This window comes from Sus scrofa, chromosome 18 (genome assembly GCF_000003025.6).
Source record: "Sus scrofa isolate TJ Tabasco breed Duroc chromosome 18, Sscrofa11.1, whole genome shotgun sequence".
In the NCBI taxonomy this organism is placed as follows: Eukaryota; Metazoa; Chordata; class Mammalia; order Artiodactyla; family Suidae; genus Sus; species Sus scrofa.
The window spans coordinates 24,972,522-24,985,671 of NC_010460.4; the positions used below are offsets into that span (position 1 = coordinate 24,972,522).

At 42.7% G+C, this 13,150-nt stretch overlaps 1 protein-coding gene across 6 annotated transcripts in view; it reads left to right on the top strand.

The window, feature by feature from the left end:
• Positions 1-13,150, top strand: part of AASS (aminoadipate-semialdehyde synthase) — a 100,832-nt gene that overhangs the window by 34,156 nt on the left and 53,526 nt on the right. The window contains exon 1 of one of the 6 annotated variants that reach the window (XM_013985640.2): positions 2,244-2,398. The exons of 2 other annotated variants lie outside the window; for them this stretch is intronic. The gene's annotated coding sequence lies outside the window, so the exon portion shown is untranslated. 6 annotated transcript variants of the gene reach the window in all.

Here is a 13,150-nt window from a genome sequence, read left to right on the forward strand (position 1 = left end):
CTTATTGTCTGTGGCTGCTTTTACTCTCTTTTTATGACAGAGTTGGGTAACTGTGCCAGAGGCCTTAAGGCCTGCAAACCTAAATTACTAATTTTCTGGCCCTTTACAGAACAAACTTACTGACCCCTGCCTTAGGTAGCTCCCTATTGATTCCTTAGGCATCTTCATTGCTGTCAAAAGCCACTACCGTCTGGTGGCTCTAGCTAGAGCGTCAGCTACACCGCAGCTAGAGCTCTTTCTGAGTTCTGGTAACTCCCTCTTCCCCGGGCCCTAGCAAAGCCTGCAGGTAATTCTCCTGGTTGCTACTCCTGGGGTGCATCACCACTTTGGTTGCCCTCCTTTATCCCTAAACACACTCCTTGCAGGTCTCCTAATGTATGCAGTTGGAATGGCGAGAAGTACACCTAAGTAGACAATGTGAGATGCTGGGGAGGTAAATAATCGCCTGTTTCTTTAGCCACTTAGCAGAGCATCTTGGACATCGTCTCATTTTACCTTCATCATGATCCCACGAAGTCGTCCCTATTCTTTTCCTGTTAACAGATAAGGAAACCTGGGCTTTTATTTTTTTTTTTTTTAAACTAAGTAACCTGTCCATGATTTATATACCTAGAGGGGGAAAAGTAAGGATTCTGACCCAGTCTCTTAATCCTTCGGAGATAGCAAAGCACAGACTATGTTTCAGTGTTCTTTTCAGGCTGATTTTTAGCTGTAGACATAAAGCTGAGGTGGCAGATTTTTCGCCACATCTTGAAGGAACTCACACATTGGGTGAAGGACTTTGGGTAAAATAGTTTGGGCATCGCAGATTAAATAGATGTGTGTATCTCCTGGAAAAAGTTTCGAGCTCATGACCATCACACTTATTTAACAATAAACACCTTTCAAAATGTTGTCAGCCTCAGGTGTGGCCCTAAAAAAAAAAAAAAATCCAGTTTAATATTCTTTGAAAGTCCTGGCTAAGTGGCCCTACAGGAATGGGGGAAATACATTTTGTGAAGCCTAGCTTCGGCACTAGAGGCTGAGAAAACACTTGCAGTCCCTCTGTGATTTTCCTGGAGAGTCAATGGCCAGCATATAATCTTCCCTTCTGTTTTTGTTTTTGTTTTTTATGGCTGCACCTGCAGCATATGGAGGTTCCCAGGCTAAAGATCTAATCAGAGGTACAGCTGTCGGCCTGCACCACAGCCACAGCAACACCAGATCCTTAACACACTGAGTGAGGCCAGGGATCGAACCCACAACCTCATGGTTCCTAGTTGGATTCGTTTCCGCTGCACCATGACGGAATGCCTTCCCTTCTGTTTTTATAACTTTCTTCGACACACTTACATGTGTTACAAGTATATTTAAGTATTAAACTCTCATGTCAACAATCTTGAACCTAAAACATTTTTATAAACTCCACTCAGATCTACAATTTCAGAGAAAATTAGAGTTTTCTCTGGAAGTTGGAGTTTCCTCTGTACCTTTAGATTTACATGTCCAAAATCATATTACTAATTGCTCCTGTAAAGCCTTCCCTTCTTGCTCTGTTTCCCTGCACCGTTCTTGATATCACCAACTCCCTAATCGCCACTTAGCCAAACCTGAAACACTGAATTGCTTCAGTTCTTCCTCTACTCATGGTGTTGACTCTCTCCTTTAAAATTCCTTTACTATCACTCGCATTTAAACACCTTCTATGCACTATCTAGACCATATTCCCTTAGGCATACAACTCTGATCGTCTCATTGGCTTGAGCAAAAAGCCTCTGGGACTACACACTATTCATAAAAATGAAAATTCATTACTAAAATTATTAAATTCTTTAATGAAAATGAATAATCATCGGATGTGAATACACTGCCCTTAATTTCTCAGTCTCAGTTTTCTGGACTCTAAAATTACTCTAAGAACTGTCATCTGGTTTCACAGACTTGTTATGAGGTGAAAATGCTTTGAGAAGTGTATACCACTAAACAAGCGTGATACACATGAGCTCAAAATTTTTTTTCCGGGAGATTCAAGCATCTGTTGAGCTTGTGCCCAGACTACTTTCGTCCTTCTCCATCCACGCCTGTCTTCTATTGACAGTTACAACCCTGGTCAATAACCTTCCTGGGAGGACGTGATGCCCCCAGGTCTCTGACGTAGGTCGGAGACCTAAAAGGCAGAAGGCTTTTCGGGGAGGGGCAGGGGCAGGGCATGACCTAGCACCTGGCAGCGCCGCCCATTGGCAGAGGAGAAGGTTGTTCCCTCAGGGCGGCCCCTGATTGGCTGCGGAGGAAAAAGCATGACGTTCTGAGAAGTTGAGCAAACACCTCCTCCTCACGGCCCCCACCCCAATTTCTGCCTGGAATTCCGAGCCTAACCTTCCTGGCCCCTGGAGCACGGAGGCTGCAGGGACCGGACGAGGTGAGGAGGGGTGCTAGGGGGCTGAGCAGATGGGCAGTGGGCTCAGCCCGTGAGGTTAGTTTGGGGATCGCTGACGGGGCTCTGCCTTTCGGCGGGGAGTGCGAGCCAGCTCTGCCTCCTCCGTGCGAGCTGGCGACCCGGGAGCTCCGCAGACGCGGGCCCGTTGCCGGAAAGAGCGTGGGGAAAAGGGTGGTGAGCACTGGGGCTTCCTCGCCAGGCCTCCCCTCCTAGCGGTTCTCGGAGAGCGAGGGGTGGGAGTTGGGGGACAGTGGGCGCAGCTCCGCAATTACTGCACAGAAAAGCAAAGGGATGGCAATTTAGATTTTTTTTCTTTTTTGGCGACGGCTGAGGCGGGGAGCGGTTGCTGGGGAGAAAAGGAGTGGTGTTGAAGCTGTAGAACAAACCCCATGTTAATTCTGGAGTGTGTGCTTTTTTAGCTAGGTTGGCAGCGGGGGGTGGTTGACCGAGATTCTGGCGGGCAGCACCCCCCGCCCCCGCGCGCGCGCCCCCCATTCCTTCTGTGCAGTTACTGGTGATCTTTTCAACTCTGGTGTGCTCAACCAAGCTCAGCTTACAAACTTCTTCACTCTGCCCGTAAGGGACTGGCCATGCTCTCTGAGGTGGAGACCACCCCCCTCCGCCTCCGGAAGCTGCCGCTCTTGGAGTCCATCCGCTGCAAGATTTAGGAGAAGTGAGAAAGTTGGTTGCCTTGGATGTCCGCGTCTCCTGAACTCCTGAGACCTCTGTGACCCCGCAGGGGTTGTGTGGGCCAGTTGAGCGTTTGCCCGGGGAGGGGGCGCTGATAGAAGCTGAAGGTCTTGACTACTTCGGGAAGAAGTGTGCTTTTCAGGCAGATTTTAGGAGAGTGAGAATGGGGTGGAGCGGGAGAGAGAGTATGTGTTTAATAACTTGAACAAAGATGAACATTTTTTGACGTTGTGGGCGGTCAGTTATCGGAATGTGGTGCAAACGTAGCTGTGATTACAGCGACCTAGCTGTGCACGGGATGGGACTTTCATTGACTTAGGCGTGTGGTTTTTATATACTTTATCCCGAAAAAATGAATAACCCATGGCACTTGGTGTAGACACATGTACGTCTGTGTTGTGTGTATTTTGTCACTTGAAATACCCCCTTTCTTCCTCTTTTCTTTTTTTCCCTTTTCTTTTCCCCTCCTTCCTGCCCTCCTTCCTTCCTACCTACCTCTCAATTGCTAGCTTTTCTTTCTTCCTTTCTCTTCTTTCTTTCTTTCTTTCTTTCTTTCTTTCTTTCTTTCTTTCTCTCCCTTCTAGTGATGTAATCTGGTGGCTATTCTGCAAAATGAGTTCGTTAGGAGGACAAAAGTTTAAGCCAATGTCCCCAAGTGACTTTCCAGTCTCCAGAAAATCATATTTTTTTATCCATCTCGTTATTGGTGACAGCATCATCAGAACTGTGATTTATTTATAATTGAAAATTTTCCCCCTTAGCTAACTAATCCTTAATTTAAGCAGTAACAGACTTTGGTTCAGAATTTTTGGTGTGTAAGCAGTGCCCATTTAACAAAAAGGTTTTTACTCTTCCAAAGATTCTTATATTAATTTTCTCATGGAGATAACATTACAAACAGTGGCAAGTTGCTTTGGTGAGCCCCCCCCCCCCAATTCTATGGAATTTGTGGAATTGCAAAAATGCTATCCATTTGGAAGGGGAAATAACCAACCACATTATGACTATATTCAGACAATTGTAAGATGCTTCCCCATTCCAGGGATGCTAAAATATGAAAGAATGTGTTTTAAATTTGATGAAATACAGTATTAAAACAAGAAGTTATTTATCTTAAACACTCATTCATAAGGAGTAAAGTTAAAGAGAAGGCCTGCTGGGCCCTGTTTCCCTTTTCCCTAAAAAAGTAGGAAGGAGGTTTAACATGGAGCCATTGTGAAGGCTTCCTTCCCACAGTGTGACCAGAGGAAGGGAAAGTGCTGTCTTCTCACGGTGATAACGGCTGCCCTCACCTTTGAGGAGTGGGCAGGCTTGTGGCCTTTTTCTTAACAATTGTTGAGTGTTTGGGCATGCAAGGCAGTGTTCAGCACTTTATGCATCCGAGCTCAAATAAACTTCGTAATAGTCCCAAGAGGTGGATATTAATGTGATTCCCATTTTGCAGATGAGGCACAGACAGGTTACTTGCCAAGGTCATAGAGTAAGTGGGAAACTGAGGAACCCAGGCCATTTGTGGAGGAGCGGAGTCAGAATTCCTTTGAGATAGCTGTCCCCTGCCTGGTGTAAGCTCTGGGTTCGTGTCACTGCAGTTAATGCAGGTAACTTTGGTGAAAATCTTGTCTTCCTCTATAGTGTTTTTGGTATTTTGTTTCCCTGTTTAATGTACTTCATTTAGCTGGATCTTCATGAGTCAGAGTTGATATTCTAAAATTCTTTTTGTGTGTGTGTGTGTGTGTGTTTTCTTGAGCTGCTCCTGCGGCATATGGAGGTTCCCAGGCTAGGGGTCGAGTCAGAGCTGTAGCTGCCGGCCTATGCCAGAGCCACAGCAACTCAGGATCTGAGCCGTGTCTGCGACCCATACCACAGCTCACGTCAAGGCCGGACCCTTAACCCACTGAGCAAGGCCAGGGATCAAACCCGCCACCTCATGGTTCCTAGTCAGATTCGTTAACCACTGCGCCATGATGGGAACTCCTGATGTTCTAAAATTCTAAGGCTTTTTTTTTGTGTGTGTGTGCTTTGATATGTTTATTTATTTATTTTTTAAATATTTTTTTTTATTACTCAAATGAATTTATCACATCTGTAGTTGTATAATGATCATAACAATCTAATTTCACAGGATTTCCATCCCACAGCCCAGGCATATCCCCCCACCCCTCCAAACTGTCTCCTCTGGAGACCATAAGTTTTTCAATGTCTGTGAGTCAGTGTCTGTTCTGCAAAGAAGTTCCGTCGGTCCTTTTTTCAGATTCCACATGTCAGTGAAAGCATTTGATGTTGGTGTCTCATTGTATGGCTGACTTCACTCAGCATGATAATTTCTAGGTCCATCCATGTTGCTAAAAATGCCGGTATTTTGTTCTTTTTCATGGCTGAGTAATAGTCCATTGTGTATATGTACCACATCTTCTGGATCCACTCCTCTGTCGATGGACATTTAGGTTGTTTCCATGTCTTGGCTATTGTAAATAGTGCTGCAATGAACATCGGAGTACATGTGTCTTTTTGAGTCGTGGTTTTCTCTGGATAGATGCCCAGGAGTGCGCTAGCTGGATCAAATGGTAGCTCTATGTCTAGTTTTCTGAGGAATCTCCATACTGCTTTCCACAGTGGTTTCACCAATTTACAATCCCACCCACGGTGTGCTAGTGTTCCTTTTTCTCGACACCCTCTCCAGCACTTCTTGTTTGTAGATTTTTGGATGATGGCCATTCTGGCTGGTGTAAGGTGGTACCTCATCATGGTTTTGATTTGCATTTCTCTAATAATGAGTGATGTGGAACATCTTTTCATGTGTTTCTCGGCCATCTGTATGTCTTCTTTGGAGAACTGTCTGTTTAGATCTTCAGCCCATTTTTTTGATAGGCTTGTTGGTTTTTTTGGTATGGAGCTGCAGAAGCTGTTTATAAATTTTGGAGATTAATCCCTTGTCAGTCGATTCACTTGCAAAGATTTTCTCCCATTCTGTGGGTTGTCTTTTTGTGTTGTTTAGGGTTTCCTTTGCTGTGCAGAAACTTTGAAGTTTGATTAGGTCCCATTTGTTTATTTTTGTTTTTATTGTCAGTACTCTGAGAGGTGGATCTGAGAAGATGTTGCTGTGGTTTATGTCAGAGAGTGTTTGGCCTATGTTTTCCTCTAGGAGGTTTAACATGGGTTATGAAAGCCATGTTATAAAAACATGTCTATAAAACTCCTAGAAGAAAACATAAAATTCTAAGGCTTTTATAACCCACATTTCCCAGCCACTATTATACTTAATATAATCAAGTATATTAGATCTGAAAATGACTTTAGTATTATATCCCAATCTGAATTACAAGACTGAGGTCAAGTAAGGAGCCCCATATCATATCTGGTTGTCTCAGCAACCAGGCCTGTATTTTGCTATCATATTATATTGTATTTCATAATGTTAATTGGTCTATGAGATCTTGGCAAAGACTAGATCTTTTGTGGGGCATTGTTGTGGGATGGGAGATATGAGTTCCTGTTCTTATTCTAGTCCAGTGGTTTTTATGAGAGTCATTTGAATTTGCTCATTTATTTATTCTTTCCTCAAACAGTTGAGTTTTCTTATGCGGCAATCACTTGGGATACAGAGATGATGAAAACACAATTCATTTCCTCAAAGAATTTAGAGTTAGCAAAGAGACAGGCAAGTAAGCAGATAAATATTTTGGATTAGACTCCAATTCAGAACTAACTGCAAAATTCCATCTCAGTGAAGCTAAATTTGTAGGCTAGAGACCAGGAGATTCATAGGTCTTATACCTGTGGATGACTCTGAGTAGCTGATGGGCTGGAGAATTATAAATATTCTTAGACCAGATTAACACTAATAGACATACCCCAAGTGTACTTGTTTTTACTTTTAGCTAACTCTTTTGGAAGGAGTTTAAAAGAATATTAGCCATGCAACAGGAAATAAAAGCATGGAGGTTGGTGTTCCTGCATGCCCAAGCCTAGTTCTAGCAAGCCTTGGGGTTGGGAGGTATTTGGATTAGTTCTAGGTCATCACCAGGTGTTCTATTAACTTGCAGCTCTTGTGGACCTAATCCTGGATCCTAATCCAGGATTAATATGCTCTAGGTACTAAATAGGTAGTGTGGGTCAAGACTTATGGCCGTGGAGCTGCCTATCCTTGTGTATAGTACCAGGGCTTCCTAGGAAACCATGGCTTTTTTTTTTTTTTTTTTTTTTTTTGTCTTTTTAGGGCCAGACCCACAGCATATGGAAGTTCCCAGGCTAGGGGTCGAATCAGAGCTGTAGTCGCCGGCCTCCACCACAGCCACAGCAACATGAGATCTGAGCTGTGTCTGTGACCTACACCATAGGTCACGGCAATGCCAGATCCTTAACCCACTGAGCAAGGCCAAGGATTGAACCCGTATCCTCATGGGAACTAGTCAGGTTCATTACTGCTGAGCCACAATGGGCACTCCGCTTCTTAAACACACTTAACATTTTTGGAATGAACTGGAAGTGTGGATATAAATCATTTGCATTTCTCACCCATTGCTTTATTTTCTTCAGCTCAAGGCTACTCCATCCTTCGTCTCTCAGTATTCAACCAAAATGTATGCCTGATTATTGCAAATAACTTGACACTGAGAAAGCTCCCCATGTAATTTTTTAGTTTTAGTTTGAATTACTGAATTGTGTTCTAGTGGAATTATTTTAAAGATATATAAGGACAAAAGGCACATCTCTGATTTGGGGGGGGCGAGGGAGAGATGATTTGGCCTTAAAATGTCTTTAATAATGAATTTGAAATCCGTTTTACATATCCCAATGGAAACAACAGAAATTAGAAAGGGCCACATCCAGTTCCTTTTTGTACTTAAGCTCTTGTGTTTGCTTGTGCATTGTTCTGGTGTTGGTAGGTGATTTATCGGTTTAAAAAGTTTTCTGAGTAGATTGATGTTATGGAAAGGACCAAAGAGACTGAAAGGAGTTTTGAACATTTGATGGAAGAATAAAAAGCTCTGTGTAGATCTCAGCTCTTTTTATCTACCTACTGCTCTAACTTGTGAAGACCAGCATAAATCAATTGCATCATTTTATGGCATGAGTACTACCTGGACAAGAACATTCAAATTTAACCTAATCTAGTTACATTGAAAAGTTATACCAACCAGAATAGCAGACCATTTTATTATGATTCATCCATAGATGTCTGGAAAATGCTTTTACGAAAGATAAAAAATTTCTTATTTATGTGGGGCACACTGCCTTCATTTATATCATCTTATTTTAGATTATCTTCTCTCAGGTCCATTCTGACTCTAATACTCAGCTATAATTAATACTCGATAATTCACCAACAGGTGTTGGTTTGGGATCTGCTGGATCTTATGAAAATGAGCAGGGAACTGGGTTGCTGTTCTTTGTAAGGACTTGACATCATGATATGCATGCCTCAGGTACCCCTCAAATGTATTTCTAATCAAAGAAAGAACATCAAAACACCTCTGCCACAATCCACGGGCAAATGATAGCTCCAAAAGAACATTTCTGGGTTTTCTTGTTTTTTTACAAAAATACTAGAAAACTTTCGTGCTAGAAGCAAATGACTAAATACTACTGTCATTAGTCCATGTAACTGTACAAAAAACCAGTCTGCTCACCATTTGAAAGGACCTTCCCAACCTCATAAGGGGTCCCCTGCCCTTCAAGGTGGCTTTCCCTCAGGCATAGTCTTTTCATGAACACACCTCATAAAATCTTTTATCCCATCATGTTCTTTAGGGTAATGATGTACAAAAGACCCTGGTGTATATCATAGTCACTGAAAAAAATGATGGGTTATGTATGGAGTGGGAAGCTCTGCCTATCTATCTAGCTAGCTATCTATCTATCATCTATCTCTGTCTTTTTTCTCTAGTGACCATTTTCTCTCTCATTTCTTTTGAAAATGATAGAAAATACCAAGAACAATTAAGCACGTTCCCCTTCTCACCCCAGTTCTCATGGGTGCATCACCAAGGTAGGTAATTTGCAAGATAGGTAAATTAAAATGAATTCTGAAGTCTTCTCTCCCATGAAGAAACGGGGAGAGGGGAGGTGCTGCCATGTAGCGTGCTCTCCTATTGCTAGAGGCCATCCACTGATTCCCTCCTATCTCAGTGCTGCTCTGTGCCGTTCACCACAATATTCCCATGACGTTTAGAGGCAGTTCAAATTCCCAGTCAATCTCAGGTATGGGAAAAGGTGTGTCATAGGGCTGTTCTTGTTTTACATAGAAAAGAATCTTTTAAAATTTTCTTTTAATGCTATTTGAAATGTTGGCCTTTCATCACATCTTGAAGGGAAGACTGCTGAGAACTTGTTAGGGGAAGAGCCCTGTTCCCCATCCTTTACTGTGTGATACTTCACTTTCTCCCCTTATTTCTCATCTCTGCTTCCGCCTCCTCATTTTCCCTCTTTCCTTTGCTTTTTCCTCCTGTTGCCTTTCCACATCCTCCTTGCTCAGGCTACAGGCTATTATCAGCACGCAGCGCTGTCAGGTAGCTTCACTACAGCCAGTGGTAACTGCAGAGTCTCACTGCCTTGCTTCCGCTTGAAGGTGTTTTTCAGAAATATACATCACATCTACTTCCCGATATTCTTGGAAAAGCCCACAAAATCCAGGACAGGGAAACCCAGAACGGCCCACCTGGGTGTTTCTATGAAATACCAGATACCTGCAATGGCCTGCCTCAGAGCAATTCAGAAAGTTTCATTGTTATATATTTCCTGATCACATGAAAATGAAATGAGTAGTGGTCTCAGATGGTTCCATGCTGAGACAAAGTTTCAAGGTTCAAGCAATTACTAACAAAATCAGACACAGCTATAATCAAATCTTTTTTTTTTTTTTTTTTTTTTTTGCTTTTTAGGGCCGCACCCGTGGCATATGGAGGTTCCCAGGTTAGGGGTCAAATCAGAGCTGCAGCTGCTGGCCTTCACCACAGCCACAGCAACGTGGGATTCAAGCTGCATCTCTGACCTGTAGCACAGCTTGTGGCAATGCTGGATCCTTAACCCACTGAGCGGGGCCAGGGATCGAGCCTGCATCCTTATGGATACTAGTCAGGTTCATTACCGCTGAGCCATGATGGGAACTCTCCTGTAAATATTAACCTAGGGATTCTGTTTCTGCTTTAAGGCAACCATGGTAGTCGGCTTTCACTCCAGTTTCTTCATCCGTAAAGTGAGGATAATGATAGTGTCTGTTTAGTAAGATTTTTGCAAGGAGGAAATAATGTCTGTAAAGCGCTCAGCCTAGTGCTTGGCATATAACGTTAAATCAGTGGTAACTATTGTCACATTTCTTTAAAAACAGTGTCAGGAACTGTGATTCAAAAGTCCCCTAGAAGAAATGAAAGTGAAAGTACCTTCCCCAATAAAATGCCCGTCAGCCTCTGCTGCACCAGTCCCCTTGGGAAGTCGGCCTTTGCAAACATGTGTGTGCAGTATTACATGTGTGTGTGTGTCTGTGTCTCCTCTCACACCACGGCCCCCCTCAACTGCAGACAAAGGAGGTAGGAGGGGAGAGCGAGAGAGGGGGAGGCCGTGGTTGTAAATCAAGTTTGGGCTGAGGAGAGAGACTGAGTTATTTAAACATGTTCTCTCATCTTGGTGCCAAGAACGCCTTCTAAGTATAGAGGGTTAGGGTCACTTGGTCACCAATGGTATGTGAGATACAACCCCTGCTGGGAAGATGGGGCCCTTTCTGGGCTCAGCCATGTGTTCAGAAGGATCACACTTGCCTTTGGAATTGATTTCATTTGCACACATAGGGATTCAAGTTCTATAAATTTTTCTTTGGCTTGGAGGAGAATAAATGTTATGGGCTCGAGCTTGGCTTGGCTTTAACGTGGCCTCCTTTAAAAACAAGACTATATAAATAAACAAAAACTTAGAGTAATGTCACAGTCTTTTACAGATGTTGATCAACCGTAGTTTGGCCTGAGTAAAGGTTTGCCTGCATTCCTGAGCATCAGCGTGTTGGCTTGCTGTTTGCGACAAGTTTTCTCTCTCTGCCCCTGGGCTTCTTAAAGCCGTCTTGGCTGGACCCTGTGCTATTTGCTTTATTCTTTTAGTCAGTTGTGTTGTGAGTTGTCCTATAAATTTTCTAGGTGACAGGTAGTTTGCCCCCAGGAAATGTTCTCATATGTTCCACTTCCCTGCCTATAAAGTGGATCTGATTTACTTTATTTTTTTTTTTTAGGGCCATGCCTGAGGCATATGGAGGTTCCCAGGCTAGGGGTCAAATCGGAGCTACAGCTGCCGGCCTACACCACAGCCACAGCAACATCAGATCTGAGCTGCGTCTTCCACCTACAGTATAGTTCATGGCAACACCAGATCCTTAACCTACTGAGCAAGGCCAGGGATCGAACCCACAACCTCATGGTTCCTACCTAGTCAGATTCATTTCCACTGTTCCACGACGGGAGCTCCGGGTCTGATTTAGAGACTGCAGTCTGATGTAACGAAAATAGATTCCAGAGGAATGTTGCTATATGTTGGTAATTATTGGTCGGGAATTTCTAGAAGAGGTAATATCATCTAGTCTCTATATTTTGATGCCATCCTTAAACATAGAAGACTAAGATTTAGCATCCAAACAGTTCAGCAAATTATAGTTAGAAATGACCTTTGACTACTGAGTTTATGTAATTTGAAGAGGGACAGAATAGTGTTTGCTATTTATGCTTTAAAATTTTCTATAAAATTTACTCTGTGCTGACACATAGTAAGCCTCCTATAAATATTTCTTGATGGAATAAGTAACTAGGGTTTTAAAATCTGGAATAGGATTTAGGAAAGTGTTTAAGACGGGTCCAGGCCTAATGCACCAGCAGGAGAATGTGGTATCGAGAGGAACCTCTGTAAAGGGAATGAGCATGTTTAGAGTAACAAAGAGAGTCAGTGAAGGGAGGCTGGGGGGTCTCAGGTGGGGAGGAGGGTTTATTTAGGGCCATGCTTCTTCAGCTTCTAACCCCCGTGAAATATGAAAAACGTATTTGTTGGCTTGTTTTGTTTTCCTAAATTTCAATCTGCCAGGACAAATGCTTTGATAAAATTCAATATCGATGAATCACTAGAAAAATGATCTTGGGATATAAAGGTTTCTAGATGCTTACTTTCTATTTCTACGTGTGTCTCATCCTGGACCAGTAAAAAGCAGTTCCCTGACAATGGGCTTTAAAATCCACATTGAGTAGAACTAGTTGAGGAAACGGTCAGAGGTGAAATTTGAGAGGTGGGAGCTGGATTGTCAAGACTCTTACACACTATTAAAGGATTTTAAACTTTATGTCATCAGGTCAACTAGAGGTTCTTATGCTAAGTGAAGTAAGGAAGAGAAAGACAAATACCATATGATATCACTTATATGTGGAATTGAAAATAGGGCACACATGAACCTATCTACAAAACAGAAATAGATCACAGACTTTTGGTTGCCAAGGGGGAGAGGGGAGGGAGTGGGATGGAGGTGGAGTTTGAGGTTAGTAGATAGATGCAAACTATTACATTTAGAATGGATAGACAACAAGGTCTTGCTGTATATGTAACACAGGGAACTATATCCGGTCTCCTGGGATATATGTGTATAACTGAGTCACTTTGCTATACAGCAGAAGTTGGTACCACACTGTAAATCATCTATACTTTAATAAGAAAAAAAGAAAAAATAAACTTTGTCATCAAAATTGGCATAAATTACCTTCCTGTATTTGTATTGTATTAACTTGCTTACAATGTTTGTGCTGAATATATGTTTGTAAAATGTATGTTTAAAATATATATTTAAAAAATGATTTCGGCTTAGCAGATAGTGGTTAGCATCCCATAAGTTGCTTGGGACATTTTTTGATTTTGGAAAAACCTTCATCTATGGAAGTTTGGATTTGTTTGGGTGAAGGAACCCTTTACATCATCCAGTTTTGCCTCCCCGTTCTCCCTCTTGCGTCTGTGAACCAGCTGAGCTGGTTGAATTTTACAGCAGATTTCTCCGGAGACCAGAACTGCCCTGTGAGCCCTCCTGCCTTG